The 14,172-nt window shown below is 42.7% G+C and overlaps 1 protein-coding gene across 1 annotated transcript in view; it reads left to right on the plus strand.

Annotated features, from left to right (window-relative positions):
* The window catches only part of LOC121383159, a 104,304-nt gene that overhangs the window by 14,201 nt on the left and 75,931 nt on the right, over positions 1–14,172 (plus strand). The window contains exon 2 of the mRNA XM_041512987.1: positions 6,508–6,669. The gene's annotated coding sequence lies outside the window, so the exon portion shown is untranslated. The remainder of the gene's footprint in view (positions 1–6,507; positions 6,670–14,172) is intronic.

Raw genomic sequence — 14,172 nt, forward strand, 5'->3', positions numbered from 1 at the left:
CTACATTATGACAGGTGCATTAAAATAGAATAAGTATCACTTTTCATGTCTAAAAAAGGTACAAACACAATCAAATAGTTGTAATCTGATGTCATAAACAGTCATCGAAAAGCGCCATTCCCCTATATCTATGTATAAACAACAGGTCATGTGACGACACATACAATTTGATAGCAGTTGTACACATTGCTTGCATGTGCTGGGAGAAAGGAATTTAAAAAAAAAAGAACATTTAAAAAACGATATTTGCCATAGTTTTATCTTGAATCATGAACGCAAAACGATAAACATGAAAACATGAACAAAAATAAAAATAATAATCACATATGATCGGTGAAAACCCCACAAATTGTATATATTTTACATAATAGAATAAATAATACAAAAAAGATATAAAAGTTATGAATTTTAATTCCATATATGTATAAAAAGTACGAGTATTCAGTACTGTATCCTGAAAATTAATAAAAGATGACACCGTTGAAGCGTTTGACAGCCTGAGCTAGCACATGTTTAGACAAAAAGAGTAATAACGTCATCACTGATTGGATGAAATTTGACCTATAGTATATACTGGCTCTTGAGATAACAGTACATGTAGCTGTTCTGCTTACTCCCACTTGTTAAAAAAAAGGTGGAAACCTTTTATTAATTTTAAAATCCTTTATAATTATTGGATACACTACATTGAACAGTCAACCTTAAATACATTTATAGATTATTTCATTATATTTTATGCTGTTTTAAGCAGTTTGTATTGCACAAAAGCCTTCTTGCTTCAGACTAGGACACTCGACCCGACATAGCTCCGTACATAGGTGTTGACAGGTGTTGATTGTAACCAGTTGCAAATTCTGGGTCCTTTGTTTTAATTGGAGTGAATACCTTCATAACCTTGATGGCTGTCTAAACCAAGAACGGTGCTATCGTTAATGTCTGTGTAATCTCTTGACCGGCTCAGCAACTTTGACAAATGTCTAGCCTAGTGGCAGTCGATTGACACTACTGTAGGTCCGACTTCAGTGACTGGCGATATACTTAGGCAGACTTTAAAATCAGAAACGTATGAAACACCAGCCATATTGACCACTATTTATTTATTATTTTAAATCATGCACGAGATACAAATGTCTGGGCAGGCCGGTCCATTTGACCGATAGGAATTTGTTCCAATAATAGAAATGGACAAGTGCTTCGGACCGACAAGAATGACAAAAGTGGGGCCTGCAAACGCGCGTTTTTAAAAAAATAATTTCGGTCTCAGAGATCGAGAATCGGTCCCAGACCGGGAAAAAAGGGCTTTTCCCCACCCCTGTGTTTAAAGGGTCACAGTCGTTAAAAACAAAACAAAACATAATATAGAACACTAAATTGCCGACGAAATGTTTTTTTTCTTTTGTCAAAATTTTCTGAGAAGTACTTCTGACCTCCACTACAGATCTTAATTTGATCTCTTTGGTAGGTCAGTTCATTCACCGCCTTACTTCCAAGATCAGTATTCCACTTTAGAAGCTGAGGTAGCTGAATATAGCATAAAAGGGTCTGTTCTCATAATGGGAGACACAAATGGTAGAACAGCAGACAAAACTACCATACTAAATGATTACATACCACATGACACAAATGACTTCATACCCTTACCAACAGACTCTATACCAGACTATATCACACGCAACCGAAAATCACAGGACACAACCATTGATACACATGGCAGAAAACTAACAGACTTTTGCATAACGACCGGTATGCGAATACTTAATGGAAGAACTCCTGGCGACTATTTAGGAAAATTAACCTGTTTCAGTACCCAAGGCACAAGTGCAGTAGACTATGTCATCTGTCAGAGTAATTATCTGTCCGATATCATCAGCCTAAACGTTAAAAATATTACCCCAAATTCCATTCACTCCCCCCTATCAGTGATCATTAATGGCAAAGTATCTCACAATAAAGTACAGCCACCTAAACTACAACAACTGAATTCAAAACACAGAATCAACACAGAAAATAAAACAACCTATCAACAACAGCTCCTTTCGTTAAAATCATTGGAAAAAATACAAAACTTTATGAATTCCAACATCTCTGCTGACAATATTAATAATAGTGTTGAAACACTGAACAATATCCTGGTGTTGGCAGCATCTAAAGTATCACCCATACATCACACACACAAAACCACAAAACACAAAAGGAAAAAACAACAAAAAACAACAAATATAAGTGCACTCCAGTCACAATTCCGGAGCGGGGCAAAAAAATTGAAAATAAATCCACAGAATACAACACTACGTAACACATTAATGAAAACAAAGAAAAAACTACATAGAAGCAATAAAAAACTTGAAAGAACACTAAAAGAGACACTATATACAAAATTAGAAGATCTAAATGAAAACAACCCAAAAGAATACTGGAACATAATAAATAAAATGACCAATAAACACGCATCTAACAGTGCTGAGCTACCTGATGAAATGGTTAATAATTTAACCAATCATTTTAAGGAACTCAATAGTGACCTTAATTCATACTCAAACAGTAACTCACAAGAATTGCTTAAAGAACTCAAAACACTGGAAAATAAAAAACATGAGACATGCCTAGATAGTCACATCACAACAAAAGAAATAACAATAGCCATAAAGACACTAAAACTTAACAAAGCATGTGGCCCTGATACCATCTCCAATGAAATGATTAAATTTGGCCATGACATAATAAGCTCCCCATTAGCCAAACTGTTTAATGCAGTATATAACACAGGGACATTTCCATCCAGCTAGACTAATGGATATATAACGCCGATACATAAAAAGGGAAACCCAATGGACCCCAAAAATTATAGAGGAATAACTATAACAAGTTGCCTAGGTAAACTGTTTTCTACCATTCTCAACAACCGTCTAACCAGTCATCTAGAAGAGAAAAAACTGCTATCAGATAATCAATCAGGTTTCAGAAAAGACAAGAGAACAACTGATAACATTTTCATTTTAAAAACTATTATAAATAAATATGTAGAAAAGCAACACAAGAAACTATACGTATGCTTTATAGATTTCCAAAAAGCCTTTGACACAGTGTGGAGAGAAGGACTCCTCAAAACACTACGGCTTGGTCTTGGCGGAAAGTTTTATAACATTATCAAGTCCATGTACAATAAGACAGAAGTGGCAGTAAAATTTTCAAATGGGGTATCAGACCACTTCCCTTCTAACATTGGAGTAAAACAGGGGGATAGTTTAAGTCCTACTATGTTTAACATATATACTACTCAAAAGAATTTAAGGGTCAGACGATATTTTCGACATTATTTTCTGAATGTCAATTATATTGGCTAGACCATAATGTCACGCATGGTATTGTTCCATGTTGACGAAAGTGGGTCTAAGCAACCCATAAATGAATTAAAATCCACTGTCATTGACACTGTCAACTAGTTCTAATGGCGAAAACATGCTTACATTTGCACGTAAATTAGGGCGAAAGCGAAAGGTCTGCTAAGTGCCCATAACTTGAATTTTCACAAAGCGCTTCATTTGCACGCTTTGCACGTGTATTCCATGTTCCCAATGCTGAATTTCCGTATAATTGGAGCTTGCGTTCGTGTATGGTGCACACTCCAAATCCGACAATGGTACGACTTCAACTGACTATCGAAGATCGAGGAAGGGCTATTGCTTGGCATCAGGATGGCAATACGCAAAGAAATGTTGCTCTGAGACTTGGTGTCAGTCAGAGTGTCGTTGGCCGACTGTGGCAACGGTACCAAGCAACGAATTCTGTTCGAAATCGTCCACGTTCGGGAAGAACCCGAAGCACTACAAATAGAGAGGACCACTACATCACCAATATGGCTCTACGTCAACGCACAACCACTGCACGCCGATTACGTGACAATCTGCGGACTGCGACTGGAACTCGAGTGTCTGATCAAACCATACGCAATCGTCTGAGAGCCAATAATCTACGCTGCCGTCGCCAGGCTGTTCGACCACCACTCCTACCACGTCACAGAACGGCCAGACATCACTGGTGCACACTTCATCTGCGGTGACAACGTGTTCAGTGGGGTCGAGTGATGTTCACTGATGAGTCCAGGTTTAGTCTCCAGTTCAACGACGGTCGGGTTCGTGTCTACAGACGTCCTGGGGGAGCGCTTCGCTGACGTTAACGTTAGACAACGTCACCGGTTCGGTGGTGGCAGTGTCATGATGTGGGGCGGCATCTCTATCCACCACAGGACCCCCCTCTATGTGGTGGATGGCAATCTGAATGGAATCCGCTATCTGAATGAGATTATCCGGCCATTGGTTCTCCCAGGCCTTCAGCAGATTGGCGGCGGGGCAGTTCTGCAGGATGACAATGCCAGACCCCACCGCGCCAGGGTGGTAACAGACTTCCTGGTATCGCCAGGATGGATTGGCCAGCATATTCGCCTGACTTGGCCCCAGTAGAGCACGCCTGGGACAAATTAGGCAGGAGAGTTCGGGATAACCATGCCCCTCCGGCCAACCTTCATGATCTGGGTCAACTTCTTATGGCAGAGTGGCAGGCCATTCCCCAAGAGTTCTTCAGACGTCTGATCAACAGCATGAGGCAACGATGTGTCGAGTGTATTCGTGCCAGGGGTGGATTCACACACTATTAAACGAATGTTCTAATGTGTAAAATCCATGTTTGACAACCTTCAACTTTGACAGCATGTCATGTGACTTTCTTGTATACAGTGACGTTTATTCGTGGTTTTTTGTAAATATGGAACAATAAATAAAAAATTTGGTGTAGTTTACATCATCAATCTAATACACTCTGAAACTTATTTGGTTATAAATTTTTTACCCTTAAATTATTTTGAGTAGTATATATATAGATAACCTTACCTTTCCAACAAATATATGTACACCAGTAACGCTCCAGAAACAAACAATATCACATTTGCTGTGGGCCGACGATCTAGTCCTTATATCTGAAACCGCCAACGGTCTACAAGAATGCCTCAACACGCTTAGTAACTTTTGCAAATCATGGCACCTTAATATTAACCCAGCAAAATCAAATTCTATGATAATACAAAAAGGAAAAAGCCCCACTAATCTGAAATTATACCTGGAACAAGATGAAATAGTTAAAACAAACAACTACACATATTTAGGATGCAACATAAACTCTGTCGGAAACTTCACACAAACAAAACTAGAACTAAGCAAGAAGGGCTCAAAGGCCCTTTTTAAATTACATATGACTTTTGGGGGGACAAACCCTCCTCCATATATTTATAATAAGCTTTTTAACTCTCTTATTAAACCGATCCTGCTATATAACTGTGAGGTATGGGGCAGCGAACTCTACGGCAGATTAAAAAAGCACAACCAACACACATTTTTGGACACCATTAGAAAACGAGCCATATGAAAAAATACACACAAAATTTTGTAAGTTAAACCTCCAAGTCGGAAAGAAATTCACCAATATTGCATGCAAAAGTGAACTTGGGAGATATCCACTGATTAATAACATACACACCAATATATATAAATACTGGGCATACCTAGAACGCATAGAAACGTCGAGAACAATTCTCTATGACGCAATACAATGCAGTAAAGAACTACAGTCACAACACAACATAGGCTGGCATGCATATTGCAAATGTATGTTTGAAATTAACAATATCGACCCACTTAAACTAAAAAATAACAAAAACTGCATGAAAAGAAATGCAAAAGCCATAACTGAAACCCTTAACAACAATTTCAAAGAATACTTTACAATAAAACTAGAAAAATCTGAAAAACTCCAAATATTCAAACATATTAAAGATGAATATAAATTAGCCGATTATCTAAACCAAATTAAAAATGTAAACTTTAGGCAGGCACTTACAAAACTAAGAATATGCGCTCACCGACTTGAAATTGAAACTGGACGATATAGGAACACTGACAGAAAAGACAGACTATGCAGACTGTGTAACCAAGAAGTAGAAGACGAAATACATTTTTTGACAACATGTCCCACAAACTCCCACATACGAAATATCCTATACAATAAAATACAACAACTCTGCCCAGACTTTCAACATCTAACCAACAAAGAGAAATCGTTTTTTTCTCTTAGACTGCCCAGGGAATATATCCGTAATAATAGATCAGTTGTGCTATGAAATGTTAAATCACAGAAGGACAGAACTCTCTAGACCCCCTACCACAGCCTAGAACAAACTAAAAACAAAACCACATAACTATACTTTTATTCTCTTTCATGTATGCATTTATATCTGTATGTTATTTTATATTCATGCATAAAGGCAATTCATTTTAGAGTTTTATGTAACATTTTAACATGTTCATGATGGTAGCATCATTATTAGCACTACTAGTTTATGTTTATGTACATTTCTGTATGATGCATATATGGAAATAAATTATTTGAATTTGAATTTCTTTACAAAATCCTGGATCTACCCCAGCTAATTGGTTTGATTTAACTTTTTTCATGCAGGTCCATGTAGTGCTGGTAAGATATACAGCAAGACGGGTGCTGGCTGCAACTCATGTCCCATTGGAACCTATCAAGATAAAAAGGGTCAAAGCAGGTGCAAAGCTTGTCCTCAAGGAAAAAATACGGTCACTAAAGGGGCAAAGACACAGGCTGAATGTCATGGTAAGTTCAGAAATATGTGGTATTTATTACAGAGCATGCATAAACAAAAAACAAATGATGAGTTGTATTTTATACATTATTTAATACTAATCTCAAGTTATTTGGCAGTATAATGGCCGCGTCTGAATTATAAAAAATATTTTGGAGCTGCCGACAACACATTGAGCACGTTTCCAACAACAGATCAACAATATACACATCAATGTTTATACCTGGCTCCGGGTTATCTGCGACCTTTTTCACAACGATATTATTTTATTAATTTATTACAAAACATGAACCTGACTCAAGGTTATCCATGAGCAGGAATCAACCACAACAAGTATTATATATTGTGTTCTTATAAATGTCAAATTGCAAAAACGTAGCAAACTTTTCAAAAATGTTACAATAAATTGCACACCCATGGGTAAACACTTATCAAATGTACAATTGATCATCAAATTTGAAACACAACAGATCAAAATCACCTGGCAAAATCTGTAGCAACCTAAATGCACTTTTGATATTCACTTGTTTATTAAACATTTCGTATTTGCAATTTTTATATAAAATAAATCTTTCTATTTCCGTTTGACTTTTGCAAAAAGTCGGTGATAAATGAAAATTATGCATCGGAAGTACATTGAATTAAGAGCCCCTCAATTCATCCTAGTGATAATTCTTCAACAATTTTTTCTTTGAATGTTTATGGTGGTCTTTTGCAGATACTAACTTGTTTGTCATCATAGTTTTTCTGAGCCCATTATACATCAATGGAAAACCTTCTAATGAACCTTGTTTTAATTCCACAGCCATTTTCTTGATTGGATATTTATCCAAATAGGGTCGAATGACCTAGGGCTCAAATATCTTGTGTCACTTTGTCCCCTAAAGTTTCCTCTTTGTCTAAAGCTGTACTGGCTCCCATTGTAAGGTGCTCGGGCCTGCCCACTTGCTTGAAACCCAAATCACGATACTGATCCCGACTGAAAGGAACCTTGAGGTTGCTGTAATGAACAGCTGTTTAAAGCATGTTTAGCATTACATCTCATGCATGTGTGCAAGTAAGCACAAGACTGTCTTGAACAGGCCCCTTTGTAATTAAAATTTAGGCATTTGTTATGTCCCAACATGCTTTTGTTCCCTTGTATAGAAGTGGGCAGTTCTGTTCTGGTCATATATAATAATTATATCGTCAGTGGGCGTCTAAAAGGTCGTATGTCATGTTTTTCAGATTTTACAGGAGACACTTAAAACTGATTATATGTTCATGACATAAATCGAACACTTTTGCATTTTGGTATAACTCTATCATTTCGTATGCTTTAAGTGTTAATTTTCTAAATTGAAGGTGCATGATGGGTAATATCAGACATACGACTATTTGGAATAAAAAATATATTATTTTTAAGTTACAACTTTTTATTACTAATGGTATCTTGCCATATTCGGTATAATTATATTGATACTGCAGTAGCTCCTGGATTATGCATGATGCAGATTTGTGAAATGACACCAATAGTCTTATTCAACTTACTGTGCTAGCACAACAAATATGCTATTCAACCTGAGTCATACCTACACACTGCAGAATTCTCTCCCTTGCCGGATATGCGCAATGCTATCCTTGCACGGGCTACCTGTAACTTCATTCTCAATTCTGCAGTCCACCTGTTAACAGCTGTTAAGCTTTGGCAAAAAGTTTTCTTTACTTGTAATTTTGTGTTTGTTTTTCGGTTGAACTTGACATGCGGTTGGTAGTTGGGAATTCTGTGTTGAATTTACCATGTCCGACGCGAGTTCGTTGACAGCTAGCGCACGGAAAGTTTGTGCGCGAGATGGTTGTCCATTTCCTTTACGACGTCAAGACACACACGTGTTGTGTCCGGACTGTCGGTCTTGTTCTCAAGACCGTCAGTGTGAGATCTGCGCCATGTGGTCTCCTGACCAGTGGGTTTGGTTCGGTTCGGTTCGCAGACTCAGGTTTCGGGTACCAGCAAAATCTTGTCGTCTGCTTTGGCAGTAGTCGGCAAGTCGGACTTAGTGGGTAGGTCCCATAAGTCTGTAGACACTTCGAAAAGTGTCCGGAAAGGGGGGAAACACAAGGGTGTTTCTTCGTCGGTCCGTGTTACGAGTACAGTTGCCGATACTTCGGGAGCGCCCCCCCCCCCCCCCCCCCGGGCTCCTATTGTGACCATGGTAAGTGAGCCGTCTTCGTTAGTGATGGCGCCTTCTTCTGTTTGTGTGGCTTCGTCGCGGTCGTCACCATCGTCGTTACGGTTACCTTTACAAACAGAAGGGGGGGGCAGGGTGGAGTCGTCGCGGCACCGGTTTTGACGACTTCATCGGTTAAAACCGAGCACATGCACTCCGTTGTGTGCATAGGTCCACTGCGTCGTCCGCAGAGCAGGTGGCCCCGACTTTGCCTTCGATTGCTGACAGTCACTTCGGCACCTCAGCATTCTCAAGGCCCGAGGAGAGTTCTGCCAGTTTGCTTCGAACTGAGCCAGTTGTTCTGATGCCGGGATCCGTCTCTGATGGCATCCCGACCGATGTTTACCGTTGGGTGGAGGACTCATCCTGTTTGGGTCCTCCGTTTGCATATGTTTACTCCAAGGGTCCGGTGACTTCGGTATCAACGGAAATCTCCTCACAGTTTGCACTGTCTTTGGTCCCTACCTCTTCGACTTTACTCGATAGAGGACGAGGTTCGCGCAGTTACCCCTCGGCTGGGGGTACTCTGTGGCCGCAAACTCCGACCGTTCCGCACTTGGCGCAGGAACGACCGTTAGGCTTTCAGGAAACGTTGTTTCGGAATTTTGTGGAATTTTTGAACGCTTCACCTCAGTTGGGATCATTGCTTTCGCAGACGGGACCGTCGGGTGCGGCTCCTATTTCCCCCCCCCCCCCCCCCCCCCCCCCCTGGTTTTCCGCCAAAACCAGCAGAAACTGCGTCTTGACAGCAGTTTGACAATGCAGTTAGGGATTGTCGTTCGGTTCCTATTGTTTCCATCTCAGGAGACGCTGCCCCAGGGGCGTCTCGATTAGTGGGAGGAGTCCATGTAGATCTTCGGGATCCAATGGACAGTGACCTGGCTTCAGAGGAAGCGTCGGTTGGACCGGATTCTGTCGCTGACCCAGCTCTCTCTCACTTTGGTTTCGAAGGTAGAGGAGGAGTGCGATTATCCGGCGGTTCTGGTTTTTGTCAGAGACCAGGTCCGACAGGTATGCGGGGATGCTATACCTCAGGTTGAGGCCCAGCCTACATTCAAGGGTGTCTCCTTCGGGAACCGTTCTTTGAATTTAGTCACTCCTCGTGAGGAGTCGGGTTTACCACTTGCACAGGAGGCGCACAGTTCACTTTGTGACATTGATGTGTTGATCACAGGCAGTGATCGTATCCTGGGAGTGGGTGTTGATGAGTACCCAATGGCACTGCCTACGGGGAAAATCTTAACGGGTGCGCGCATTTTTCGTGCCGACTCCTATGAGACGTTGGGGGCGGATTTTCTCGAACATCCGGCAGTCGTTCCTGCTAGTGTCCGAGCCGCTTGTTCCCCATCGCCGCATGTGTCATTGCCAATCGCGGATCTGGAATCGTTCAAACGGCTGGCTAAGTCGATGTTCCAGGTTAATAACCATTTAGGTACGTTCCTATTTGGCTTGGATAAGTCTGTCGAGAGCCTTCCCACGATGGCCAAAGGCTGTTTGGAGGCTGCGTCAAAAGCCTCTAAGCATATCGCTCAGTTATCTGGCCGATTGTTTGCGAACAGTGTTTTATTACGGCGTTACCATTACCTGGTGGGTTTGGGTGCGTCAAACGTTGCGAAGACGTTTTTTCGTACACGTTCGGTACGGGAAAATTTACTTTTCGGTCCTGATTTTAATATTGTCCTAGACAAGGATTTGTCGCGACCAGTCCCGAACACTCAAACCTCAACCTCTGGTAAACGTCTGTCCACATTTTCGGGGTTCAAGCCTCCTCCTGTGAAAAAGGCTGCTTTTTTACAGTCGGCTCAGATCCCTAGGGTTCCTGACACTAGGAGGCAACCAGGTAACAACCTGTCTTCCGCTAAGCGAGGACGCAGACGTCGTACTGCTTTCCGTTCTCAGTCCACCAAAGGCGCTGCGCCTACGGGTGGTAAGCGGTTGGGGTGAGGGTACGTGAACGATCGGCAGTTGCTTTCGGAGGTACCATTAGCAACCATACCCGTAGGGGGCAGGTTCCGCCATTTCCTTCGAAATGGTGCAAGCTGCCTGGTCTCGACCCATGGGTTCTGTCGGTCGTTCGACACGGTTACAAAATACCCTTTTCTTCGAGCCCCCTCTTACTTCCACTCCGAGAATGCCGCCGTTACCGTCTACGGATCGGCGCGTTTTAGTGGAGAGTATGATTGCCGAGTTTCTCGACAAAGGGGCCATCCAGAGAGTCAGTCTGGACACTCCGGGATTTTATTCTCATCTTTTCTTCGCCCAGAAGAAAAATGGGGAATGGAGACCAATCCTAAATTTGAAGCCACTGAATGTCTACGTCGATGTTCCTTCCATGAAAATGGAAACGGTTCATTCGGTCCGGAACCTGCTTCAAATTGGGGAGTGGGTTGCGTCGATCGATCTGAAAGACGCATACGTCCATGTCCTGGTGCACAAGGCGTTTTTGGAAGTTTCTGCGCTTTCTGTTCGACGGGAAAGCGTACGAGTTTCGTCGGTTTGGCGACGATTCCCCATGCTTTTACACATGTGGTAAAAGCGGTGGTAGGTCATGTTCATTTGTTAGGGGTTCGAATGCATACCTATCTGGACGATTGGTTGATCCCAGCTTCGTCGCAACAGGAGTGTCAGACCAATGTCGGGTTGGTTTTGGACACGATCCTCCAATTGGGTTTTATTCCCAATTGGGTGAAATCGGAGTTAACGCCGGCTCAGATTTTTACATATCTCGGAGTGGTCTTCGATCTTGTGTTAGCGTCGGTTCGTCCCACCGATGCGTGTATCCACAATTTTCAAACGTCGGCGCAACGTTTTTGGGGGAGCAAAGTACTACGGTACGATCTCTCCACGTGGTGTTGGGCCACCTCGAATCTCTGGCCTCATTGATCGTGCGGTTCAGACAATTAAAACGACCACTCCAGTGGCATTTGTCCCCACGGTGGGACGGTCACAATTGGGACATGATAGTGCCTCTGGGCCCATGGTTCACTCATCCGATACAGGAGTGCCTGTTGGACAAGTGTATGTCCCTATCGGTTCTGTTGCACCCCCTCCCCCAGAGCCCTCAAAAGTACCCGGTCTCCGGCGGCAATTCGCCGCCTGAAACAGCTTTTGCCGCCGCCTACTTTTCGTTGATGGTAAAAAAAAAGTGCTTTCTCTTCTTTAATAAAGTCTCCTACAAAAGGGATCCAAACAAGGTGCCAAAATAGTTGTTTATTTGTCTTGAAACGCGATTAGTTCACATCGAAATTTGATTTTTCAAATGTTTCTTGGGGAGGGCCCCCAGACCCCCCGCTTTGCCCCCTGCTATCATCACTGTTGTAGCCTGCTACTTCTTAAACTATTGAGGGCGCTGCTCCCCTGCTCCTGATCTGATCCTTTTCACGGATGCGTTGCTGCACGGGTACGGGGCGCATCTGTTGGATCAACACATTTCAGGGGTATGGAATCTCTCCGAGAGGAAGCTTCATATCAACTGTTTGGAGATGGAGGCAGTACATCGTACCTGTCTTCATTTCCGGTGTGTTATTCGACACCGTCGAATTCTGTTGAGATGCGACAATACATCGGTAGTGGCATATCTCAATCGTTGGGGTGGAACCAAATCGGAGACTTTGGGTCGCAAAGCTCTTGCGATTTTGGAATTCTGCGACCAACTAGGGACCACTCTGTGGGCGAAACACATTCCTTCATCGGTGAATGTGTTAGCCGATGCCCTCAGTCGACATACCCCTGTTCAGTTGGAGTGGATATTGAACAAAGGGGTGTCGCAGCGGTTCTTCGGGTGTGGGGCAGTCCACAGGTGGACATGTTTGCCACATGGTTGAACAACCAATTGCCGGTGTTCGTGTCCCCGGTACCGGACACATTGGCGTTGGAGTACGACGCGTTAAGTATGGATTGGACGGGACTGGATTTTTATGCCTTCCCTCCTCCTGTCTTACTCGGCAAGGTGTTGACCAAAGTGGTCCAGGAACCTTGTCAGGTGACGTTGATAGCTCCTCTGTGGGTGGTGCAGCCCTGGTTTCCACAGCTCCTGTCACTGTTAGTGGCAGTCACGTTCCGGTTTCCAGTGTTGTCCGATCTACTCAGCCAGCGACTGAGTCAGACGGTGTGGCATCTTCACGCGTGGAGGTTATCAGGGCTTCCTTGCGACGCAATGGTTTTTCGACAAGAATTGCGCATCTCGTCTCTTCAGCAAAGCGCAAATCTACCGAGTCGGTTTATCAGTGTCACTGGCGTATGTGGGTTCATTGGGCGAACGCACGGGATTTCGATCCCTTATCGCCTACTGTCAACGATTTAGCGGAGTACTTTCTGGCATTGGTCCAAGAAAGGAAACTTAAAGTCACGACAGTCAAAAGTCACAGAGCTGCGATTTTCACTACTTTTAAACAGTGTGGATGTAGTGACTTTTCTACGAACTGTGTTGCATGATTTACTTAAATCATTACAATCCACGGTTGAACGACCTTCCATTATTCCAAAATGGAATGTCTTTCTGGTGTTACATGCTTTTAAGGGTGCGCCTTATGAGCCGTTGAGGTTTGCTAGTCTTCGTGCCTTGACGTGGAAGACTCTGTTTCTGGTTTCACTGGCGGCTTGTCGTCGGATCAGTGAGATACATGCTTTTTTGCATGACTTGGTTGATTACAATTCGGACGGGTCTGTCACTTTACGTACCGACCCTATCTTTGTTGCTAAAATCAGTCTCCGGGGGGAGAGTTTCCACCTACTGTCATTCACAGTTTATCTCGTACACTGTCATCTGATAACTCGGATAGACTTCTTTGCCGGTGAGAGCATTGAAGTATTATTTGGAGCGTACGAAAAACCGGCGACAGGGTAAAAAGAGATTGTTTATTTCTTATACCATTAGGCCGGGTGATGTCACAAAAAATGCTTTGTCTCGATGGATAGCAGCTACCATCAAGCTAGCATATGAGATGGCGGGTGATCATGTGTTACGGAATTTTTCTGTTAAATCACATGAGATCCGAGCCATTTCTGCTTCCCTGAATTTTCATGACTCTTTAGATATTATAAAGGTCATGAATGCAGGGGTTTGGAAAGGACGGCACACTTTTGACCGTTTCTGTTTCCGGGATATGGTGGTTGATCCTGACAGTATGCGTAGAATCCAGACAGTCATTGTGGCTCAACACGTCGTGTCTGTGCGCAGGGCAACGGAAAGGGGTCGACCTCTTTTTCGTCCGACTGCCATCGATTCATGCTTCGGACATGTTTAACACTCCACCCTTTTCTGAGTGATGGGTTTTTTTGTAGTGTTGTCTACCGTTTCCTCTCCCT

Source organism: Gigantopelta aegis, chromosome 10, assembly GCF_016097555.1.
Source record: "Gigantopelta aegis isolate Gae_Host chromosome 10, Gae_host_genome, whole genome shotgun sequence".
NCBI classification, from domain to species: Eukaryota; Metazoa; Mollusca; class Gastropoda; order Neomphalida; family Peltospiridae; genus Gigantopelta; species Gigantopelta aegis.